We start from the raw sequence: 25506 nt of genomic DNA, 5'->3' as shown, positions 1-25506 counted from the left end.
ATTACTAATTCAGCAGTGTAGATTGCCAGTTCTACCTTTACTTCAGTTTCATAACTGTGTCTTTGGCATGAATGAATGAAAGAGCATTTATCAAGGGTTTACTATGTGTTAGGTAGTGTGCTGTGTTACGGTTACAAAAAGAAATGATGGTCCCTGCCCTCAAGGGCCCTACATTCTAACAGGTTTAAACAACACACATGGTGTAGGGAAGAGACTTTAAGGGAACAACAGAAAGATGGGCAGGTCAGCAGGTGCAGGAAGATGATGATAGCCTGGGTCAGGGGTGGGGAACCTGCAACCACAAGGCCACAGGTGGCCTTCTAGGTCCTTGGATGCAGCCTTTTGACTAAGTCCAGTTTTACAGAACAAATCCTTTTATTAAGGGGATTTGCTCTGTGAAGTTTTTTTTTAAAGGCAATTGGGGTTAAGTGACTTGCCCAGGGTCACACAGCTAGTGTCAAGTGGTTGGTCCCAGGCCGGATTTGAACTGAGGTCCTCCTGACTTCAGGGCTGCTGTTCTATCCACTGAGCCACCTAGCTGCCCTGTTCTGTGAAGTCTGGACTCAGTCAAAGGGCCTCACTTGAGGACTTAGAGGGCCACAGGTTCCCCACCCCTGGATTAGGGAAGAGTGAGGAAGATTTCAGAGAAACACAAAAGGGGAATTCAAGAATAATATAGGAAATTCCTCATACTGTCCAAAGTCATCTTTTAGGTAAGTCAAATTTACTAAGCAACTGTATCAGTGGACAGCAATGGAAGTTGTGTTTCTAAGCTATGCTAGAAACATATGTTGCAAATAGCATTAAAAAAAATAGAAGTGTTTAAATACCCTCTCTGGTTGTCCAGGGTTCTTGCTGTATCTAATAATCAGTATGGTGGCCAATATTCTATGGCTTAGATTCTCCTCTTTGCTACCTATCTCAAGTCCAAGTCGAGGGACACATGAATTAAGCAAGCTTCCGCAATGAGGAGGGTAAAAGAGATAACAGATAGGATTACTCAAACACTGAAAGATCCCAACTATAACACAGCACATCAATAAAGAACAAGAGGTTCCTAATGTAAAAGAACCACCAGGCTGGTTAAATATTAACTGGTTGGAAGCTTGAAATACAGATTTATGCCACAGATATTAAAGGATTGAGTCTTCCATATTACTATGACAACATTTATATAATGCTTTAAGATTTGCAAAGGGGCTCTACATAGATGATCTCATTTAATCTAATGAGCACAGGAAAGAAGCAGGATAACTTAGACAGGTATGTAGAAAAACACAAAATCCTTTCATATGAGGTATAATCTTCCCCTGACTTTTCATCCTAAAATGGGTGGTGCTAATGAAATGGTCAAGCAGAAAATCAAACAATGGGAATTCAGTGTCCACTAGGTGTGGGCACTTGAACTAGGGACCAGAGAAATTGAAAGAGAATCTTAGATTTAGAGTTAAAAGGGGCCTAGTCCAACTCATTTATTTTACAGATGATGAAACTGGGGTCTAGAGGAGTTACATAACTCACTAAAGCTCACACAATGACAGAGCTAGACTTTGAACTGCAGGTTCTCCGAATTCAAGTCCAGCATTCTTTCTAGTATACCACACTGCCTTCCAGAATCAGAAGCTATGGTCCTCACTCTTTTAAAGTTTTCAACAGTGGAGAAATATGACAAACATAAGGTAGCATATTATATATTTGAAATAAATTATGCAGACAGTAAGTGCTATGGGCTTACAAGAAAGGAAAGATCACAGTCTGCCCAGGGATGGGCCAACATATGCCCATGATGAACGGAATTACCAGAGCTGGGGTGTAGTTTGGATTGGGAACCAAGTAAGCATAAACAAAACAAAAATCTACGCTGAGTCAATGCCGTGACTTTACTGAGTGCCCAAATCCAAAGAACTGAAACAGAAATTAGAAGCTTAAGAAAAGGCTCTTTCTGCACAAGGGTGAGGTAGGCAAGGCAAGCATTAAATTGCCACCCATTTTACTGATGAAGAAATTGAGGCTTGACTTGCTCAGTTACGAGGCTCGTAAAAAAAAGGAGGGGGCTGTGGAGGAAGCAGGGGTCTTCTGATTTCCACTCCCCCGCCCCTCCTCCCCTGGGGTTCTAGAACCACGCCTCAACCAGGGGCAGTGCCAGCCATTAATTGCCAGAGGAGGGAGACTGGGAAGAGGCCCAGCCAGCGGAAGAGCGGAAGAGCCCAGCCCCAAAGTGTGCGCAGGCGCCCTCCGCCGCCCGGTCGCAGGCATGTGCGCAGGCCCACTGGCCCCCCTTCTGTCCTCTGGTAGTCAGAGGGGGAACCACCTGCGCCTGACACCTTGTGCTTCCGGGTCAGCCTTGGTAGCGGTTTTCGGTACCCATTTCGACTTGGTGGTTCGGTAAGGCCTAGCTCCCAGCTCCGTCACCGCCCGGTCCCTCCAGAGACCTGGCTCCCAGTTCCTCCCTGCCCCCCGCGGAGCCGCCCTCTCTCCCGCTCCCTTCTCTCGGGCGAGACGCTGGAAGGAGGGAGGGGCTGAGGCCCGCGCCGTGGGGAGAGGCGGCGGCGGCGCAGTCCCCCCCTCCTCCGGCGGGTGTCTCCCTCTCCCCGGGAGAGGCAGTGGTGCGGCCTGGCCCGGAGCGGCCGGAGCGTGCGCCCCGCGGGCAGCCTCCGTTCCGCCCCCTCCTAGCAACAGGCCCTCGGAGCTGGGCCCCGCGGCGGGTCCTGGCTCCGGTCGTTCCCCGGGGCCGCCGGCGTCGGGCCCTGGGCAGCCCGGGGGCCCGCGGTGTTCGGGAGGAGGGCAGCCCGGGGGTGAGGAGCCGGCCACGTCTCCTCGAGGGCTTCTGTGCTGTCCGCCCTCCTGTCCCTTCGTCCGGCTTCGGGCGCCACTGCCCTTCACGCATCCCCGACGGTTGGGGTGGCCATGACCCCAGACCGGGTGGCTAATGCCAAACCTTCGGACCCGGGCTCAGGGAGGCGCTGTCGACGTTCATCTTGTACACATCGCTTCGGTTCCGAAAAGAACCTCGAGGTTGATTGTCACTCCTCCCTCCAAAGGAAAAGCTGGGGGCCATCAGCCCCAGAAAGGGAAAGGGGTCTGCGGGGGGCCACAGAGCGGAATAAAAGCTGCACTAGTGCACGGACGCGGAAGTGGACTTGTCGGCCCTTCTGTTAGTGTAGTCTTCAGCCTGCAGACACCAAGTTTGGGTAGCCTGAGCTGCTGCTGCTGTGTAATGCCAGGGCCACTTGTTTATGGCTGATGTTGATCATTTCATCGATGAGGAGAATTAAAACACGCATACGCACACACCTTTTGAAGCATTTAAAAACTAGTTGAGAAAATACCTAAAACTAGAAAATAATTCTAAAACACCATGTGTAGTTAAGTGAAAGTTTAATACAGAATACTTTATTTTCCCAGAAGAAACATGGAAAAGAATGTCCCAACTCAATTAGTGAAATGACTGAATTGTATAATATTTTAAAATTAATTTATTTCAACTACCATTATGTATACAAAGTGCTGAGGATGAATAAATAGGTGAACTTACTGTTTATAACATCCATATAATTATCATAAGCTTAAAAATCTCAAATAGGCTGCTTATTTCGGACTTTTAACCTCAGTAATAATCAGCTGCACTGATCAATTATTGCAAATGGCATAGTGGATGGAGTGCTGGACCTAGAGTCAGAAAGAACCAAATCAAACCCCAGGCACTTACAAGCTGTGTGATTCTGGGCAGGTCATTTAACTTATGTCTGCCTCAGTTTCATCATCTGTAAAAATGGAAGTAATAATAGTACCTGCCTCCTATTGTTGTTGTAAGGATCAAATGAGAGTTTTGTGAACCTTAAAGTGCTATATAAATGCTAGCTATTTTTATTAGCCTAAGTCAATAACATTGTATTTTCTACCATGTATTCTCCAACATCTGGAATTTAGATTAGAATCTAGGCTAAATCTAAACTTCACAGAACAAATCTCCTTAATAAAATGATTGTTCTGTGAAACTTAGACTCAGTGAAAAGGCTGCATCCAAGGACCAAGAAGGCCACATGTGGCCTCAGGACTGCAGGTTCCCCATCCCTGGACTAGATCCTTCTGAGGTCCCAGCTTTAGCATTCTTTTCAAAATTTTCAGGAATTATTTCTCTGAAAATGTATAATCTTTAAAAAAACAAAACACAACAAACAAAAAACCCCAAACTGCTGTATTTTTCAATTCTCCCTGAATGGTTCCTTTATACAAATGAATCCTTTTGTAGTCAGACTCCTGGTTTAGTAGAATTTGAACACAGTTTGCAGTTTTCCTTAGTTTTCATGACCCAGGAATTATTACATTGTATTTTTTTTCTAACATGAAATTTCTCCCTCAAATGAGGGTATCTCATCTCAGAGTCTTATTGACTTATTACTCTGTTCTCATTCTCCACTTCTCCTTTACAGAAATGAGCCAAGCAACTGTGTCTTTGTTTTTTTTTCCTTATAATATGATAAAAAAATTTCCCAAACTGACTGGATGGTGGAATGCCTTGAGATTTGACAGAACTCCAAATTGTTACAGGTTAGAGAAGTTAAAGGAAAGGATTGGTTAGTCTTGGGGGAGAATATCCCCAGATTAAAAAGGAACTTGAAGAAATTGAGGAACAAAAGAGAAAACATTAAACCTATTTTTAGTCCCACCAAATGTTTTATGTAATAAGCATTTTAACATACGTAATTTAATACTTACCATGTTATTGCTAGTATTGTAATTTTCCCATGGAAACCCAGTTCACATCCTTTGAAACCCAGGGTTCCATGGAACACAGTGTAGGAAAAGTAAAGTAAGAGAGACAGCCCGGTGGATAGTGGGGTGGCCTTGGAGTAAGGAAGACCTGGGTTCATTTCCTTCCTTTGATACATACTAGCTTCATGACCATGGGCAAGTTCCTTAACTTCAGGGCCTCAGCCAACTCTGAGTTGTAGGTTAGCAGATCAATTGCTGATCTCCTAGAAGGAATTGCAGACCAGAAGTTCCCTAATGTTTAAACACTGCCACCCCCCCAAAAAAAAAAACCAAAACAAAACCCTCACCATCCCATATGTACTCTAGCTATTACAGTATGATATAAAAAAACACAATTTTTCTAAAGGCAGGCTAGTCATGTCACACCCTTCTCAAAGACCTTCAATATCTCCCTCTTGTTGCTAGGATAAAATAAAAAACTCTAAGGCCTCATAAACTGTACCCCCGTAGCTACCTATTTGTAAATCAGTGAATTGCCCATGAGTGTCAGTGCCTTCATTTGAAAAGCAGTGGTCACTAGATGGGAGAATGGACTACAGTGTAAGACACCTATGTCCAGGTTTCCCTTGTTCACTTAATGACTTGTAATCTGGTTGTTTTACTATGATTGAAAAAAAAAGATTAACTACCAGGTTTGTAAGGATTGCTGAGATATATGGCATGTAAAATGATGTGAATGCCTCTAGGAGGTCATAGATACAAAGACAGGTATGCTCAAAGGTGATCTGTATTTTTAAAAGTTTTTTTGTTTTATGCAGTTTGGAGCATGTGAACATTCTGAGCCCTTGATGAGTTCTAGTATTTGGAATATTATGCAGAGCATTCAAAGCAAATACGCTCTCTCAGAGCACTTAATTCAGACAATTGCTGCCATACGTACTTTTCCCCATGATAACACAGAGGACCTGATGAGAGGGGTAAATATACAGATACTTTTGTGAGAAACCAATGAGGGATAAAATGGAACCTGGGGGACCATAGTGTGTTATAAGCCTGCAGCATCAACTCTGCACAGAATAGAATTTCCATTACCTCCTAGGAGATGATAAGCTGTTGATTATTATTTGTTCTTTGGTTCAGTTTTCCTTCCCTTCTCCCCTTTGTCACTCTGTAGTAGGCTTTTTGTCTTGAAATGTGTTTAGTTCTACATGGCTAGCGGCTAAAGGCCCAGTTAAGATGTCATGCAGATATCATGCTAGAAAAACTACACAAGAAAGACTATATAATTTATATAACTACGTAAGTTATTCTATACAAGTGGTTCTCAGTTTGGCACACTGATCTTTCCATGCCTGGGACAGGACAGTTAGTATTCTTATTTCGCTTAAGTAGTTTGTTGCCTGCTGTATCAAAAAAAATTAGATATTTTATTAAAGATTTAATATTGAGCATCAGTAAAACCAACTTGGGGGAAGGGCAGGGGGGTGGGGCAACTAGGTGGTACAGTGGATAGTGCACTGGGCCTGGAGTCAAGGAAGATTCCTGAGTTCAAATGCAGCCTCAGACATTTGTGTGACCTTGGGCAAGTCATGAAGCCCATGTTTGCCTCAGTTCCTCATTTATAAAGTGGGGACACACTGGAGGAGGAAATAGCAAAATGCTCCAGTATCTTTGCCAAGAAAAAACCCCACGGAGAGTGTCCCAGTTGGACATGACTGAACAATAACAACAACGGAAAAAAACAACTGATGGAACAAAATCCTGTATTTGGGAAGCTGTTTACAGTTTAATTTCAATGTGTAAAAAGTCCAAGTTGTTTTCCTCTTATATGGCTTTAAAATTGTGTGTACTGTATTTCTAGTTTTTTTTTAAACGTTTTGCATTACTTCATTACATCATTTCATTACTTTTCACATTTTTTTGTATTCTTCATATTTGTGTATTATACTATGTTAGTTGCATTAGTGTACCACAGTTTATTTAGTCATTCCTCTATTGTTGGGCATTTAGGTTAATTAGATTTTTTTGCATTTATGTATAACGCAGCTATGAAAATCGTCATGCAGTTCCTTTTTTTTGTTGTTCTTTATGACACTTTCAGGGGATATTCCTAAGACTACTGGGTCAAAGTATATTTTTGTGTTACTATGTACTGCTCTATTGCTCGAATGCTACAGTTTCTTACTTTGGGTAGTTTTCTAACTTTTGAAAAGCACAATGTGACATTATATTTAAGAAATAAATGCTGGTTATAAATCTATGACTTTTAGAAAATCTGTGGCACCTGACCATAAATTTCTGTCGGGCAGTCGTGGCAGGTACAGTTTCTTGCCTGCTTCAGAATGCAACCAGACCATTGTCATGGTAGTAGTACGTGAGACTTAAGAACCATTGTGAGCAGCCTGATGTTTTGTGGTTGTGAAAAGTAAAATGTGCAGTTAATTAAGTCTTGGTAAAGGACTCCATACTAGAAACTCTCAAGTTCTGATTCTGCTCTTCTGTTGAATTAGCCTGACTTTGGCTATTTCTTAATTATGTTTTTTTCAAATTTACATTAGGAGCAACACTACTGCTGGGCCAAACAACCTTTAAAATTCCCATACGGGGGCTAGCTTAAGTGTCGCAATGGATAGAGCACTGGCCCTAAAGTGAGAAGTACCGGAGTTCAAATGTGACCTGAGACGCTTGACACTTACTGGCTATGTGACCGTGGGCAAGTCACTTACCCCCATTGCCTAGCCAAAATAAATAAATAAAATTCCTGTGCTGCATATTGGTAATACTACCTAATGAAGTTGCAGTGGATTCATATGATTTTTATGAACAAAAAATGGATATTAAGTTTCATTCCACTCTTGTTAGTTGTAACATCATTAAAAGGGCAGGAGAGTTGTTGCCTGATTTTCCTGGTCCCCATGCTGATAGTGTTGTTGCCCTACCTTCTAAAGAGCATAGTGGGATAGGAAAGTGTCTCAATATTCCAGCTTTCTTCAACATAGCAAATTCTGCTTAGTCTAACAAGGGCTTCACTGTTGGTACAGATGATAGGATTGAGCTTTTGATGGTGGTCTGAGAGTTAGACTTCTTAATAAAGGTGGTTATTAGTGTGATTCAAAAAAAAAATTGGCAGTGCTTTATTTGATTGTCTGCAACAGTAGAGCTATATTTCTCTAGTTTTCAAATGAAGAAACGGGGTTGCTGTATTTATTTTGCATGGTATGTCTGGTGGAGGCAGGACTCATTTTCCCTGGTACCCAGTCTTGAGCCTTTTCCCTGCCTGTCTGACTAGCTTTTTCAGAACATGATGAAAGAGGGAAATGATTCCATTTTCATTCCATTCCAGCTTTCCTTAAAATAGCAAATTCTTCCTAGTCTGACTAGGGTCTCACTACTTAGGCAAAACTGATGAAAGTTCTCTGTTTTTCTGCCTATAGGGAGCTGATGTGAATTGTACTCATGGCACACTGAAGCCACTGCACTGTGCATGCATGGTGTCAGATGCTGACTGTATGGAGTTACTCTTGGAAAAAAGAGCTGAGATAATTTCTTTTTTTGGCAATTGGGGTTAAGTGACTTGCCCAGGGTCACACAGCTAGTAAGTGTCAAGTGTTTGGTCTGAGGTCATATTTGAACTCAAGTCCTCCTGACTTCAGGGCTGGTGCTCTATCCACTGCGCCACCTAGCTGCTCTGGTAATTTGTTTTTAATAACCTACTCTAACACTTCGTTGAAAAACATCATATTTTCCAAGAATCAGTTCTCTCCTCCATACATCTCCACCTTTTTTTCTTGCCCTCTAGTTAGTGGTGCCATTGGTTAGAACCACTTTTATTGCAAGGCATCATGGTGGCTAGCTAGAGCCATGAATATCTGTTGTTTATCAGCCCCATTGTGTACTCCAGTCACCTTTCCCCTCCTTAATTTGAACTGTTGTTGGTGTTAACTGAGGAGTAATTTCTCTTTCCCTTTTTTGTTCCCAGCCCACTTTTTTGGGGGGCACTCTTCAATACCCTTGAAACTTTTTTTTTTTGGATGGAGAATGAACTGGAACTGTACAAAGGAAGTCAACCCCCAACCTAACTCTTACATTGTCTGGTCTAAGGTTGGACCTCATGGCAGACACAGCCTCCCAACATTAAATGAAAATGAAGATATACCTCTCATCCCTTCCTGGGAATTCTGCCTTCTCTGCTGTTATCCCCACCTCTGTGCTGTTGTGAGTATTGGTCTCAATTTTGTTTTCCTTCAGTTGTGGCCATCACAAGTTTAAGGCCAATAGCAGCATATTTTAGGGCAGCTGAATGAGTTTATGGATTAGGAGTGCAATATGTGAATATGGAATATAGCAACTGACATCCTTATAGTTTTGTCCAAATTAATAATACTGTGTATATTAGAGCTTTCTCTAGATTGTTCTTAACTATAGAGGACCAAGAGAACTGGGATAAAGGAGATTAATAATCCAAAATTTCTACTCTCTTAAAGGTTTTCTTTACCAAGCCTGTCTCATCACTGCTTAGTAGCAAAAGATGAGTTTAAGCTGCATCCTCTTCCTTCTCACCTTACCCTGTTGTGGAAGTACTAAGTAGTAGCAGCATAGTCAAAAGATGAGACAGAAGAGGAAAGATAACAGCAGAGCCCTGGAGAGTTCAGAACAGATAGGAGTCCATGAGTTCAGAGCTAATTTTTCTGTAACTAATAACTGTCTCTGTGGTAAGAACTAAACTAAACTAAGAACTAAACCAAAGTTCTTTAAAAGTTTTCTTTCCCCCTCTGTTAACAGGGTGGTTCTATTTTTTCTCTTTGACAGCTTTAGTTGTATTTGTAGTAGCTGATGGTTATTCCTGTTAATTAAGGATTTAGGACTAAAGAATCTTTTTCCTCCAGTCACTTTTTAAACTTTCCTCCTTGGAATCCTAACAGAATATTTCTTCTTACTAAAGAAATATCAGCTAGCTTCTCTGCTAAGAGCTTTATGGGGCTACTACAGAAACACCTCCCTTCATACCCTGCCTTCTAAACTTACTTCCAGGGAACTTCAGACTACCCTTACAGATATGGAATATGTACTTGTTTAAAATGGTTACTGCCAAGTAATCAATACCTTTTTCTGTGAACTTCCTTTGTCTTCCTATTGCCTTATATGATTATTCAAAGCTGATTACTCCTCCCACCCCAGGTACCTGTCTTTGTGCAGCATGATAGATTATTAGTGATGGTGTGTAGATGAATAATTTGGATCTGCCTGACATTCTGTGTCTGCTTGTTATATCCACTGTAATGTATTTGTTATTTCTTTATTATTTTATTATTTATTATTCTTTGTTATTTCTAGGTAAATGCTCTAGATGGCTATAACCAGATGGCTCTCCATTATGCAGCTGAGAAAGATGAAGCCTGTGTGGAAGTCCTGTTGGAATATGGTGCAAACCCCAATGCGCTACATGGCAACAGAGATACCCCACTTCACTGGGCAGCCTTTAAGAATAATGCTGAGTGTGTAAGGGCCCTTTAGAAAGTTGGTGCCTCCATCAATGCCTTGGGGTTACAACAATGACACACCACTCAGCTGGGCAGCCATGAAGGGAAACCTTGAGAGTGTTAGCATACTCCTTGACTATGGTGCAGAGGTCAAGGTCACCAACTTAAAGGGCCAGACACCTATCTCCCTGTTGGTGGCTCTGTTGGTTAGGGGAGTAGGAACAGAAAAAGAGGATTCTTGCTTTGAGCTCCTCCACAGATCTGTCGGACACTTTGAATTATGGAAAAATGGCACCATGCCTGGTGAGGTAGCCAAAGACCCACAACTTTGTGAAAAACTGACTGTGCTGTACTCTGCCCCAGGAACCCTAAAAACATTGTCTCTATATGCTGTTCGACATAGCCTGGGACTCCAGTATCTGCCAGATGCAGTAAAGGGCCTGCCATTGCCAGCATCTTGGAGGGAATACTTGTTACTTGTAGAATAACTGAGGAAGAGCTTGGGCCATCACATAGCAACTCTACATGAGGTTTGCTCTGCAGACCTAGCTGTCCTGTTCTGTCATGGGGAAATGGGATGCAGATGCTCATTTTGGTACATAGATTTTGAAGTAACATATAATAGCGATAACACCCTTGCCACCTCCCCTCTAAGCCAAAGAAACAAAAAAATAATCTCATGCTTTTCTGTTTGCAGATTGCTTACTCAGCTTTTGATATTTGCACCTTCTAAAAGGAAAGGTCTCCATGTTTTCTCTCATTTAGGAAACATACAGCTAGAGCCAGCTGCACAGCTGAATTTCTTTAGGAAAATTAAATGTATTTAAATGGTGTGTGTGATCTCCCTGCAAAGACATTTGGTGACTAACCCTTTAGGAGCTTTTTAATTGATCACTGGAGATTTTCAGGATAAAAACAGACCAGATAACTCTATTCACAGTCTAAGGCAGAAAATCGAACACAGCTTAAATACTGCAATTTAATAATGACTTAACTGAATGACATACTAGCATTGCCATGTAATTGAGGCGGTAATTTTCTTTTGTTTCCCATCATAAGTAACAAGCAGCTGTCTTTTTTTTCCTGTGTGTATCTGAGTGGTGCAGTGGTTCAGCAGAATTAACTTAGCTGCTTTCCATTGTAAAAAAAATAGTTTCCTCTGCAGTCTTGAGAATGCTAATTTCTTGTAATGCAGAAGCTCAGCTCCATGCAGGCTCACACTGGATTCGGCCAGACCTGTGAAAGACAGTGGAGCCATAAATAAAAGGCTTATTATTTATTTTCACGGTAGCCAGTCGAGACAAGGAGTAGTGGCACCTACTGACTGCGCTCGTTTGATATATAGGGAAACACACAAAGAAGTCAGCATGCCAACAATAAACTCATAAGTTTACGTTATCTTTGGTTACTTAAAGATGTATCAGCATGGAGCAAGCGCAGTGTTAGTGTTTCTGGGCCATGGATCCTGGATGCCTGTATCAAACCGGATCCATTCCACATTACATTTCTCAAATGTATTTCTTTTCAGACTTTTCCCAGTTAGGTGTTCTAACAACACCAAGAAACCATCATTCCTATCCTTTAGGTCTTTTAGTGTTCGATTCTACAAGGGAAGGGTATAAGCTAGGCCGCTTTCCTGCAAGGTCAAGTTCATAGTCTCTGTATAGAAAACTCTACTAAATGTTTGGGATTGTTTTCCTTTCTGTTGTTGTGCTTTGTATTAATTGACATTTTAGGCATTTCAGGTTGTGTGTATGTATGCGTTGGTATTCAGGAGATATTGTATAGAGAAGAACTAATTGCCTAGAAAAGTGTAGTTTGGGCCAACAGGTCTTTTCATTTCTATATTCCTAAAGTTTTAATCAAGTTGTCACTGATGTTCTGAGAAGCCATAATCTGAACAATACTTGACTAAAACAAAAAACTGTATGGGGGGGGGACAGAAGGAAAAGGGTGGGAGGAAGCCATATGCAAAAATAGGAATGGAATCTGTTGAGGTAACCTGAAAATAAGTGAGGAGAAAGGCAGTGTGATATATTGGATAAAGAACAGACTTTGAATTCAGGAAGACCTGGGTTCAGATTCTTCCATACATACCGGCTTTGTTTACCCTGGGCAAATCTCTTAGTACCCCATTTAGCTTAAGACTATATATAAAGTACCGAACAGTTGCCAGTTGGTATTGGCCAAAAAGTTTCCTCATTTAAGAGATCCCTGAAATCACAGGTCTGGTCCAAAAGTAAAGTGAATCTGATTTTTTTTGTTTTGTTATTTGTGTGTTACATTTATTGAGGTGATAGAGAGGGTATGGAAGAGTAGTAGTTCCAAAGGGGAGCTTCTAAATACCTACTTTGTTCCAGTTATTTTCTGGGTATTCTTTTGTGTCCTTTTTTTCCACTTGTAAGTATAACTACAATATCCCTGTCTCCTTCTCTCACATACATTATTTTGATACCTAATGTAATCTCTCTTCCCCTATTTCACATGTCACTAAGCTTGACACTACGTTAATAAAATCATTTTCAGAAGGATTGGGTAGATAGATGGGAATCATACCCACATGGAAAAAGGAATAGCCTTCATTTCATAGAAGGTATTATAGAGAGGCCCATAGAGAACATCTAGTCCAACTCTCACTTTACAGCTGATGACACTAGATGAGGTGAAATGTCTTGCCCAAATTCATGCCACTTAAGTGGCTGAGTGAGGCCTAGAACCTGGGGCTCTTGACTCCAAGTCCAGTGCCTTTTCCCTTATGTCATGTTGTCTTTTTCCTCTCTATTTAACAAATGTTTTTAGCTGGCTGAGAAACTCCCACTTCACTTTAATTTATAACTAGTTCCATTCATCTTGGCTCTGAGAAAATAGCCTTTGGACTTATTCTGCTAATCAAAAAGTAGGACTGACTGCTCTTGTTGTATAAGTGAGACTTGAACAGTTGGAGAGCTAATCTCATTCTTTTATTCTCCAACACATTATCTTTTTCTTTAATTTTAAATAGCAAATGTATTGTATTTTTTAAGTTCTTATTTGTGAAATTATTTAAAGTCACAGGAGTTTTATTCCAATTCCTCTTGTACTATTTTTCCTAAGTTGTTCTTATCTTAATACTCTGACTTTTACTAAATCTCTCTTGAACAAATTTTATGATCAATAAAAATTTTAAAAATTCTAACTGTAACTTTAAAAGCAATCTCAAGTCATCTTAAAGTTACTCCTTTTTGTGAATTAATATAATAGAGCTACCAATTTTTTTGTTTTCATCATACTTTACAAAGTTTACTGTAACCCCCCCCAAAAAAAAACTCATGAAAATAGTCATAAAAACATTCAAATCACGATTTAGAATTTTTCTGCAAATTCCATCCTTTTTAAAAAAATAACAAATTTAGTTTTTAATTAGTTTTTGTACCTGGCTTTTCATCTCTGTAGTCTCCAATGTGGCCAGCATTGGAAGCAGAGAGAGAAAAGAGAGATTTTTCTTTTCTGAAGACTGAATATTTTCCTTTTTACAGTCTTTTTCTATTGGTTGATCAGGCCAAAAGAAAAAGTGTAGGTTCAATTATCAAGACATAGAGCAAAACAAACTGTTGGAAATACTTGCCAGCATGGGTTAACACAAAGCACAGATATAACAGCACAGATAAGAAGACAGCAACTTATCTCCACCTTACTCTTGTACTGTAAATTTCTATTTAGATCCTCCCAACATCCTGTTTTTGTTCTTATTCTTTTTCTTTCTGTAATCTCTAGTAAAAAGTAACTTTCTGCAGCACTGAAAGCATACCCATTCCCTGTGGTAGGGTTTTTAAAGGAGCAGGAAGTATTTAAGCTGTGGCCACAATTGCCTGAGGTTTCTGCCTAGGTTTCCTCTTTTGTTCATATTAGGCAATTTCTGGGGTAACAAGAAAGTGACTTGAGGGTATCATCTTTCCAGGCTGGGTGATAGCAGGTATAAATCTCTTTTGAAAAGAAAAACCACCAGTAGCCAGTTCCTCTTTTTTTGAAAGATGCTAGATCTTTTACCATACTGGAAGATGAATTGAGTAGAGGAGCAAAAGAGGAGGATACGCCAGAACAGGAGAGAAAGAAGCAGGTCCTTAAAAAGCAGTGGCCATGTCTAATCAGGCAGGGCTGCCCCACACCATAATTTATTTTTTTTTGGGGGGGAGGAAGTGAAATAGTTCAATGGACATTGTTAATTCCGCTAATGTGCAATAATCAGGCTAAAATAATACATCAGCTGAAATCTCTAGCAGTCTTAGACCCAAAGGTTACTGTATTTAACAGAACAGTGCTTGTTTTCATCACTAACAGTTGAATTGGCAGCATACCTTTACTGCAGGATTTAATTTTCCCAGGGGGATCCCCATGAGAATACTGCTACTTGCCCTCATTGGCATCTTTTAAAGGCATATTAAATGGGGAACTAACAGCAGAAATCACAAGTGGCTCAGGGGAGGGTAATTAGGAAGGTACCTGAGGTGGCCCTCCAGTGGCACTGTTGTGGAAGAGGACAGTGACTAGTGAGGCATCCCCTACTCTTCCCAGTCAAAGCATTGAGTTCAAGAATTGCTCCTTTTAGACTGCTGTAGGTTGCTTAAGGCCAATTGTGTAGAGGCACAATTTTCAGGCTTGCCTTGGGAGGCAAAACCTCCTACTCAAGTTTTATCTATGAAGAGTTTCCTTCCAATGTGGTTCAGCTGTGGTTCACCCTTTGCTTTCTACTGTGGCTGAATTTACTCAGCCAAGTAGATGAGACAGCTTTGGGAGCTTAGTCACAAACCTGGTCCTTGCCTCATGGATCTAATGTAGCCCAGAAAATATTATCAGGGTGTCCCTCCCAGTGACTCATTGCATTCCTACTAGTAGCCCTTGCTTTCAAAACTGGTATCACAGCATCGTGCTCAAGAAAGCCTGGCTGCAACTGCTACCAGTTTTTGTGCCAGAGCAGGTGTCCAGTTCATGACATAATGGATTAATAAGGAGGTCCTGAAGACTGATTCTCATTCTTAAATTTTGAATTGGTCAATTAGAAAGCAGCCAAATAATCACTTAAAGTTTCAATGTCTTATCAGCTGAATGTTTTTGCCTTAGTGAACATTCACTTGGGAAAAAAAGTAGTTGCTAGACTACACATTTTTCTCCAATTTCTCCATTAAGTTTTTTACTTTCTCTTTTAAAGTTTTCTGCTACAAGCCCAGCATGCATAATCAATTTTAAAAGGTTTTTAAAATCAAATTCAGTTCTACTTACACAAAAAACTAAGTACCCTAGAAATTTTCCTAGTTGGTTTGTTGAATAGATTTTCCCATTCAGGAACTTATTTTGGCTCAAAAAAAATTGACTCAGAGATGAGGGGGATGTCCAGCCTCCAGTGCATCTTCCTTGGAGGTCCCATCACTCAAGTCCCATCTGGGTTGCCAATTGTTATGATATGAAATGAAGATAACTTGAGGCATAAAGTTTCAAGCAAAATCTATTTATTAGCCAGGCTAGCAATTGCCAATAATAGAGGTCAGTGGTCCCTTAGTGACCAGAGACATACCTGACACTCAGAACAGCTATTAATGCAGGCAGTTACATAAAGTCCCGTGATGCAAACTAATTTGAGACTGTGATTTGCCTATAAAAAAGGTGAAGGGTGGGATATACATTTTGTTTCGTCATGCTGACTTGCAAGAGGGATCTCTAGAATTTATAGGAATGGGGAAAATATGGAGTTGAGTAATATCCTGTAGACAGTCCTGTGCCAGATAGCATTCAATACCAAAGATACTCAGTGCTAGGCAAAACCTCTGCTCACCAGGGTTGATTTATCTACCATTCATTTTCTTTATCTTCCTCATGAGACAGGACGAGCTTGTAAGCCTTAAAATTAGGGTACCTAGGTGGTGCAGTGGATAGAGCATTGGCCCTGAAGTCAGGAGGACCTCAGTTCAAATCCAGCCTCAGACCAAACACTTGACACTTACTAGCTGTGTGACCCTGGGCAAGTCACTTAACCCCAATTGCCTTAAAAAAAAATTAGGGTACCTAATTACTCTTACAAACTACTGCTGAGACCTATGCAATCAAATCCAAATCTGATTCATAGTTAATCATTTCAGTGATTAACTAAAACCTCTTAACAATCAGTAAACAATTTTACAATGCCCTCTCTATTACTCCATGCTGCCTCTTTTAAGGGGTGTTTTGTTGCAAACTGAAGAGCCTTAGCTATGAAGAAAAGAACCAAAAGAGCAATAGTGTAAGAGAACTCACAACATCTCTGAGTTCCCAGTCTTTCCTTCTGTAGCTCCATGAAGCAGCAACAATTTTGGTATCATCCTCTGGGCCTTGCCCAATTGTTGGGAGCTATAGCTCCCTTTGGAGTCAGCTAGGTGGCTTAGCAACAGAGCACCATGCCCAGGGTCAGGAAGACCTGAGTTCAAATGTGGCCTCAAGACACTACCTGTGTGGCCCTGGGCCAGTCACTTAGCTTAATCCACTAATTCACTGGAGAAGGAAATGGCAAACCACTTCAGTATCTTTGCCAAGAAAATCCCATATGAGGTGGGTGTGGAGGGGTGACAAAGAATTGGAGGTGACTGAACAGATTTTAGTGCCCTACATCACTGTGTATCTTTTTTTGCCTTTTTTTTTTTGGTGAGGCTATTAGGGTTAAGTGACTTGCCCAGGGTCACACAGCTAGTAAGTGTTAAGTGTCTGAGGCTGGATTTGAACTCAGATCCTCCTCCAAGGCCAGAGCTCTATTCACTGTGCCACCTAGCTGCCCCATCACAGTATATTTTTTAAAATGTCTGATATTTATACTTCAACATGTTTCTCCCTAGTAGAATGTAAGTTTACTTAGTAATAGTCTGGAAAGGATATCAGCACTAAAATAAAATAGGTGTGGTCTTCCTTGTCTTCATTTGGAAGCCAGTATGGTCAGTAGGGTATGTTGAGTCAAATAGTTGTGGGCCATTTTTCAAGTTTCCTCATGGACTGGCCTTTTTTTGCACTGGAAGATTGAAAAACTGATAAGATGGCTAGATTCCTAGTCTCCTGGATTAAGAAGGTCTCAGGGACAGCTTTTCTGCCTTAAGGAAAACTAGCTCAGCCTTCACAGCAGGCCCTTAGGAAAACTCCTCAGCTATCATTTGAAGTTCTCCATAATCTGGCTCTAACCTACCTTTTCAAACATTTCATATTTTCCTTGTCACAGTTTGCTTTCCAGCAGCCATCTTAGTGCCCTCCCACAGGCTGTTCCACTTATACTGGAATGCCCTCCATCCATAGCCTCTGAGCTGAGCCTTGAAGGTACCACTTCCTGCACAACTTGCCTCCCAAGTTATTAGTGCTCTCTCCCTCCTCAAAGTACTTTGATACAAGCTGTCTCACCTCTATCCTTGCCCAATGTAAATTCCTTGAGGTCAGAACCAGTTTCATTTTTGTCTTTGTATGTCCAATGATGTACAGATACAGAACTGACCACTGAGCTAGTTATGCACGGATTCAAGTCCTGTCTTTGACACATACTAGCTGCATGACTCTGGACAAATTACTTAATCCCTCAGTAGTATAGGCAATTAATACAAGGTACAGAGAAAGTATTGACCTGCATTGGTAGAGGGAGTTTATTTGCTGGGGAGTTCCCTATATCAATGAAATCACAAGTCCAGACCCTATACCATTAGTGCCTGAGTAGTAGAGATATTAAATATTTGTTGAATAGAATTGAACTTAGTAGGTTTGGGTGGAAGGCCCCAGGAAACTGACTCGGTACCAGTGACTTTCAGTAGTCAGCCTTGTACCTTTTTGCCAGTGTGAAATTCATTATTCCAAAACTGATTTTCCTGACCAGGGGTGTTATCTTCTACTTATGACATATTCCCAGGTAGTTGAGGAAGATAGGACCCTACACATAAGAGTCTTGCTGTCCTGGAATCTTGAGAATCAGTCTAAGGGGGTTGTAATTAATGGAACTGTCAATTTGAGATTATGTTTATTTGGATGTTTGCCTGAATGGCCCCTTGAGACAAGCTGTCAGGAGGTACCCACCTCCATGGGACTTATCCTTCACTAGATATGGGAGTTATATAACCCTAGTCACCATTCTGGGTAGCTAGCTCCATTTAAGGGATGGAGAAACTGAGGCTGAAAGAAGTCAAGTAAATTGCCTGGAACTAATAAGGGTCTGAGGCAAGATTTTAATTCAGGTCTTGGTTTCAAGCCCAGCACTCCATGCCACCTAGCTGCCCAGCAGGATCTAGAACAGAGGTTCTTAACCTTTTTGTAGATGTTATGACCCTTTAGAAGTCCAGTGAAACCTATAGGTTTCTTCTCAAAATGCTTTTAAATGAATTGGATTAAAAAGGAAAACTATACTTAAACTTAAAAAGAAAAATCAAGTTCACAAACCCGGGGTTGAGAACCCCTACTTAGCATTACCTGAACAGTTTTGATGCTCTTAATGAATTTACCTGAGAATTGAAGGTTCATTCATTTCCACAGCACTAAATATGAAGCACTTCAACCCAGCAGAAAATTTCAAAGCTACTAGAAATCAGTTAGAATGAAATAAGTTTACAACTCCAGTTAGCTTTCTTGCCCTTCATGACTCAACATTTTTTCTGACTAGAGTCTATTGTTAAGTAATAAACTAACATATTATCTAGAGAATAGGGAATTTAGGGAGGATGAATTCATCTCCTCCAGTAAAAGTGAGTGCTTCTAAGCACATTGTTAGAAAATAGACATTCCCTGCAGATGAAAGCATACTATTTACTCATTTTCTGTCATTTTGTTTTGTTTCTTCTTTCTTGTGGTTCCTCCCATTGGTTCTAATTCTTCTTTACAACATGACAAATGTGAAAACACGTTTAATATGAATGCATATTTAAAAAGCCTCTATAAGACTGGGGAGGGGGGGGAATTTTAAACTCAAAATCTTATGGAAGTGAATGTTGAAAGCTAAAAATAAATTTTAAAAAATTAGACATTCCCCTAAATTCTTTGGGTTGATTTCCTTTGCTTTTTACTTGTTTCCTCTTGGGTCTCGGTGACATCGTTTGGAGCTTCTTGGGTTTTGGTAAATGACACGTCTCAAAACTTTGCTAGTTCGCTTTTTTTCAGCCTTTGCTACTTTAAGTTAAAAAAAAACCCAACAACACCTTATTTTGACTAGGAGTACTTTTGCCTGCTGCATGCAATTAGCTTCTCAGATGACTTTCTCTGGGAGACCTTTTCTGCATATTGTTTGTCCCCTTGTACCCAGACCTGGGGCATTTATGAATCTGGAAGAAGTGAAACATTTCAGAACCTGTGCCTTGGATCATCAGATCATTCTAGAGAGGAGTTTCTGGGAGTTCTCCTTGAGTCCAGGCTGGTTCCTCAAAAGCTCATTATGGAGAACTTCCCGAGACAAAGCCTCTTTAGGAAGGAAACAGCCCACAGGGAAGGAATCTCCTTAGGTAATGCTGAAGGCTGGGAAGAGGCCCGCTGGCATCTCAGGCTCCTCCTGCAACTTTAGCTCTTGAGATCCCTTCTGATTTCAGTTTCGGGCGCGATCTCGGTGGAAGTGTTCAGTTACGGTTTGCCAGCAGTGGAGAATACCGTCGTCCAAACAAACCGCTTGCTTGCACCGTCTTCTGTAGATTGTGGCGGTGGCTGCAGACCTTCTTATATAGGCCCCAGCGCGACGTAGCAGAACCAATCCGCTCGCGGCGGCCAGCTTGTCTGGCAGCTCAGCGAGGCCGCTTTAGTTGTGCTTTTTCGGTTTCTCCCGAGGCTCTTAGCACCCTCCTCGGGGTTTCTTACGACCCCCTTTTAGTGTCCCCAAATCCAGGACCTCTGTGTCTTTGACTTCCCGAAGGGTTAGGATGAAAGGCGTTCAAGAAAGCGGCAAAAAATCAGAATAAGCAGAGATTTGCTTTCTTTTTTCAAGCCCTCTTGGCTCAAAATTGGCTTTCTGGGGAAATTCAAATGATTTTCCTCGTGTTGAAAAAGTGAAATGAGACCCTCGAATATCAAGCTGAATATCCGTCTCAAGCCTGGGACTGGAGGTTCTCTGGCTGGGGTGAAAAGCCCCCGAGAAGACGCTAAAGAAACACACAGACAGTGCACAGGTGAAGTGGGGGCTGATTGATTCTGTGAGGTCGGGCTCCCTTCGCCTGAGGATTGATTCTATTCTGTCGGTTTAGCGACTATAAAGAGATGGAGGCTATGAAAGTGCTCAGTGAGAGGCTACTTCTGGGAGCAGGCATTTGGGAAGATGCCTCCTGGAAAGCGCAGAGCTTTCACCCTCATCTTGGAAGTCTTTCTCATCGTCTTCAAAATAAACTGGTAATTAAGCTGTATACAATCCGCTGACAGAATAACTGTAACAACAGAGAAGGAAAGTAACTAAGGCCAGCCCAAGAGCCTGGGTGGGTGCCAAGTTTCTTTCCCAGCCCAGTCAGAGTTGTCAAGAGTACCAAGACAGAAAAAGAAAGGCTTCAGTGCTCAAAAAGACTTTTGAAAATAGAAATTTTGATTGGCCAAGATGACAAAACAAGAAAATGATAAATGTTGGAGAAGATGTGGGAAAATTGGAACACTAATGCATTATTGGTGGAGTTGAGAAATGATCCAACCATTTTGGAGAGCAATTTGGAACTATACCTAAAGCTATAAAAAAAACACCCTTTGGGGGGCAGCTAGGTGGTGCAGCAGATAGAGCATCAGCCCTGAAGTCAGGAGGATCTAAGTTCAAATGTGGTATCAGACCAAACACTTGACACTTACTAGCTGGGTGACCCTGGGCAAGTCACTTGACCCCAATTGCCTAAAAAAAAAACCCTTTGACCCAGCAATAGCACTTCTAGAGCTATATCCCAAAGAGATCATACAAATGGGAAAAGGACCCACATGTACAAAAATATTCATAGCAGCTCTTTTTGTGGTGGCAAAGAATTGGAAATTGGGGAATGGCTGAACAAGTTGTGGTATATGAATGTAATGGAATACTATTGTACTATAAGAAATGATGAACAGGCTGACTTCAGAAAAACCTGGAAAGACTTGTATGGTCTGATACTGAGTGAAGTGAGCAGAACCAGGAGAACGTTGTACACCAAAACAGCCACGTTGTGCAGTGACTAATATTGATAAACTTAACCCTTCCCAGAAATACAAGGATCTAAGACATCTCACCTCATGATGGAAAATGCTCTCCACATCCAAAGAAAGAATTTTGGAGTTTGAATGCAGATCAAAGCATACTATTTGCTATTTTTTTCTTATGTTTTGTTTCCTCTTTCTGGTAGTTCCTCCTATTGGTTCTAATTCTTACATCATTAATGTGAAAATATGTTTAATAGGAATGTATATGTATAGCCTATATCAGATTGTGAGCTGTCTTGGGGAGGGTGGTAGGGAGAGGGGGGGAGAAAAGTTTTAAACTCAGAAGCAAGTGATTGTTGATAAATCAAAATAAATTAATTAAAAAAAGAAAATAGGAATTTTGAGTTGCCCATAAGATTGGAGCCCAGTAAGAGCAAAAGGGTAAAAGGCAGACTGAAGATTAATCAGAGGAAAAGAAGTCAAATCTTCCCAACAAAAGGCTCTTCTCAAAGTCTCAGATTTACCAGAAGTTAATAATAGTCAATAAAACTAATAGATTCTTTTCAACCTCACCCCAATCCCCCATTTTTCTGTATTTTTAAGTGGAGAACAAATTATCATGTTCCAGTTTGGATAATATGGAAGTGGAGTAAGCTAAGATTCACTATTCTATCCCTAGGAGGGTGTATACCTAGCATCTTTTTTTTTTTCCTTTTTAGTGAGGCAATTGGGGTTAAGTGACTTGCCCAGAGGCACAGAGCTAGTTAAGTGTCAAGTGTCTGAGGTCACACTTGAACTCAGGTCCTCCTGACTCCAAGGCTGGAGCTCTATGCACTTCGCCGCCTAGCTGCCCTCCTAGCATCTTTTTGAATGGTAAGGAACCCATTATTACTATGTTCATCCTGAACTATCACTCCCAAAGACTAGAGAAACCAATAGATTCATTCCTGATTTCCAGTAGAATTTATCACCTTCAATCTAACTTCCCAGTTCAATTCCTTAGTTTTTTATTGAAGATGGTAGTGGTGGTGGTGGTGATAAGCAAAGTTTAGGATGAGAACCAACAGAAAAAAAAAAGGTGAACCAGTAATTGAAAATTACATGGCTAAGGGACTTTACAAAATAATCTAATTAGATAGGTATAATTAGTCCAATCTTTATATGCAGAAACTAAGGCTGCAAGGAGAGATAACTGATTCATCTATGGATCACACAACTAGTAGGCTGCAGAGGCCAGGAATTTGAACCTAGGGCTTTCTGATTCTCAGCTAAATACACTACTACCTCTACAATGACAGAGAAGTTATAGAAACAAATTGAATAGCATAGGACTGGCTGATTTTCAAGTAGGCTAAGGACTAGTGGGGGTGGTGGCTGGGGCATGAAGGAATATATCTGACTAATTAGCTGTGGTGTGAGAGGTTGAGCATTCTAGTAAGGAGACAGGTCACTTTCTGAAATAAGTATTCAGAATACGAGTCAGGTAGGGGAACATCTCCAATTGTCCACTATATCAGGCCACTGGACCCAGATTACTCTGGAGGAGAGGGTGAGGCTGGTGACTTTGCACAGCCCTCCCTCACTTAAATCCAATTCACTTCCATGTTATGGCATCACCTCCCTGATGTCATGGTTCTCTTCAAGAATGAAGGACAATCTCTGTGAGTAGAAAAGGAACTGCCCACTGGGGACCAAACTGGAACTGGCTAGTTGGGCAACACAGTTTTCCTTTCTTTCTTTCCCTTCCCTCTGTTCATATAGGGTATCACATCCTTATCTGCCCATACTCTGCCCAAAGGGAATGTAAATTTTAATCTCTGAAACTTTTTTTTTAAACACCAGTCTTAACCCTGAATCATTGGCTCTCATTGATTGAACTTAGAGTTGTAAACAGGGTTTCTCACATCCTTCTTAAAAAAACAAACAAACATACACACGTTTTTTCAACAAAAATCTGCCTTCTCTCCCCCAATATCCTTCTTGTTAGCCAACCTTGAATAGATGGAGGAAAATTTTGATCCTGTGTTTCTCAAACCCCTCAACCAATCACATACTCTGAAAGTGGAAGTAACAGCTTACTACCACAAATCATCTTCCTGGACCTCCTCCCCTCCTCACTCCCCCCAAGTACCCACCCCGCCCACCCCCTGCCAAAGAATTGGGAGTATCTCTGACATAGATGAATTTGAAGCTTAAATTTTCAAATGAACGTGATTCAGAGTGTATATAACCTTGCTTCTCTGACTGAAAGAAGGCTTGAGTGGTTGAATTCTTTTGAGGCAGACCCCCCTGTGCTCTTGTATTTCGGGGTTCCCAGCACCCCAAACCACAACATAGGAACACCTATGGAACAGAATTTGGATGGGAGGAACTAGGGAGAGAAACCTACAGCTGTAAGGAGAGGAAGAAGCCAGGTTAATTCCTATGATGCCAGCTCCTAAGAACCTTAGGTCCCTTGGTAAAGGTAGAGCACTGCTATTAAGTCTAAACTTCCTAGGGCCTCTATTAATCTTTCTCTACCTCACCCCCAATTTAGGGATAGCTGAAGGAGCTCTTAAGTGTTAGGAGATCTAACATTGAATATTGTTTTCATTTGACCCAGATTGGCTGTGATTGCAACTTCTGGGTCACTCTACCAGATTTTTTAAAAAAAGCTACTTTCTTGTTTTCACTCTCAGTTTACAGTCTTCTTTAGACATCCTCCAGTTTGAGAAATTTAACTTTCTGAAGGTTTGCCAGCATATTGTTCTTTGCTGCCTTTGTGACTCTTGCTACTGTCCTGCCTCTTTTCTCTAAACATGGACAAGGACTAAGGCTATATACCACACAAACATTTCTTTCACATATCTCATCCTTTGCCCAGCCTTCCATTCCAGCCTCATTCCAAGTCCCCTCTTCTTATTTTGGGTGTACTATTTTTCAAATAACTATCACCCACTCTTTACCAAAAACACCTGGGGGTTTTTCTTGTAAATTGGTGGAGGAGGTAGAGCTGAGCTTGGTCCTGGAGTATATTAGTTTTTCATGAGTTTTGTGAATCAGACCTCCAGAATCGTTTGAGTTTTCATAAAGTGCTTTAAAAAATAAGTTTACAAACCTGCAACACTCAGGCCTGGGACTGGAGCAACCCTTACCAAGGTTGTCAGTCTAGAGATACCCTGAAACAGCCAGTTGGACTTTACTCCCACATTACAAGTAGTCCCACTCCTCCCTATCCTATTATTATATCTCTAAATCCTTACATGGTTACCACCTCACGCACTCAACTGAGGTCTCCCTGGTTTCTGTCATTGGAATCCTGGTTTCTATCTCCCCTCTGGTCTGTGACATACACACTATTCTCAGACTATTCTCAAACCTTACACTCTGGATGAAAATATATTGAGATTTGATTTTTTTTTTTGCATCCTATTTCTAGGGCATAAGTGTATCATTACACAGAGTTTTGGGCTCTTAATAGTTCGTTGAACTACCTATCCTTATAGCTTCATAACTCCACTCCTCCCCCCTCCCCCAAGCAGAATCTCTACTCTGCAGTCTGGTTATCATATCCACCTTTATAATATTCTCATTTTTAAAATAATATTCTCATTTGGGGATCCCCAATATAATTATTTGTGTGCTAAAGGCAATGCTCATTGCCTTATGTTAAATATTGAAAGGTAATGAAGACTCCATAATATTGCATTTTAAAATCTGGTCAACTTCATGTCCCCAACCATTTCTGATGGAGGGGAGTTTTGTGAGAGTGTGTACCATAACTGGAATTTCAACCCAGACATTTTTGTATGTGAGAGAACTGTCCAACTTTTTTGCAAACCACACAATGGATGAGGTTATGCCTAATTGGTAAAGTCAGCCCAGTGTGTTTCAAAGGTAAGCCAAGAGTGTGTGTTAAACTGACTTGATCTCCATCCCTGAGTTTACCTGTCACAATGAAGCAATGGTAATTCCTTCTCTTCATTTAAAGAACAAACAAAACACAAAACGAAACCCACGTTTTAAAAAGCATTAGTCTTTCTTTCCTCTCCCCTTTCTTGAGTTTTTTTTCTATTCAGATTTATAATAAGCAAGGAAAGCTGATCCCAGATGGCCAGAGACGTTCACCTATCTTCCACTTTCCCACACACCCAGCCCTACTTCACCTTTCTTTTCCCTTCCCTGTGTCCCACTCCCAGAGCATTAAAGGAAGAAGAAAAAAAATGACACAAAGACCACGGGA

The 25506-nt window shown here is 41.1% G+C and overlaps 1 pseudogene; it reads left to right on the top strand.

Moving 5' to 3' along the window:
* The first annotated feature begins 2948 nt into the window (after positions 1-2948).
* LOC144457924 (ankyrin repeat and SOCS box protein 8-like) lies at positions 2949-19178 on the top strand (annotated as a pseudogene).
* The last annotated feature ends 6328 nt before the right edge of the window (positions 19179-25506 follow it).

The sequence above is a fragment of the Phascolarctos cinereus genome, unplaced genomic scaffold (assembly GCF_003287225.1).
Source record: "Phascolarctos cinereus isolate Bilbo 61053 unplaced genomic scaffold, phaCin_HiC Scaffold_1;HRSCAF=81, whole genome shotgun sequence".
In the NCBI taxonomy this organism is placed as follows: domain Eukaryota; kingdom Metazoa; phylum Chordata; class Mammalia; order Diprotodontia; family Phascolarctidae; genus Phascolarctos; species Phascolarctos cinereus.
Note: the sequence above shows the minus strand (reverse complement) of the source record. Positions and strands in the feature narration are given on the sequence as shown.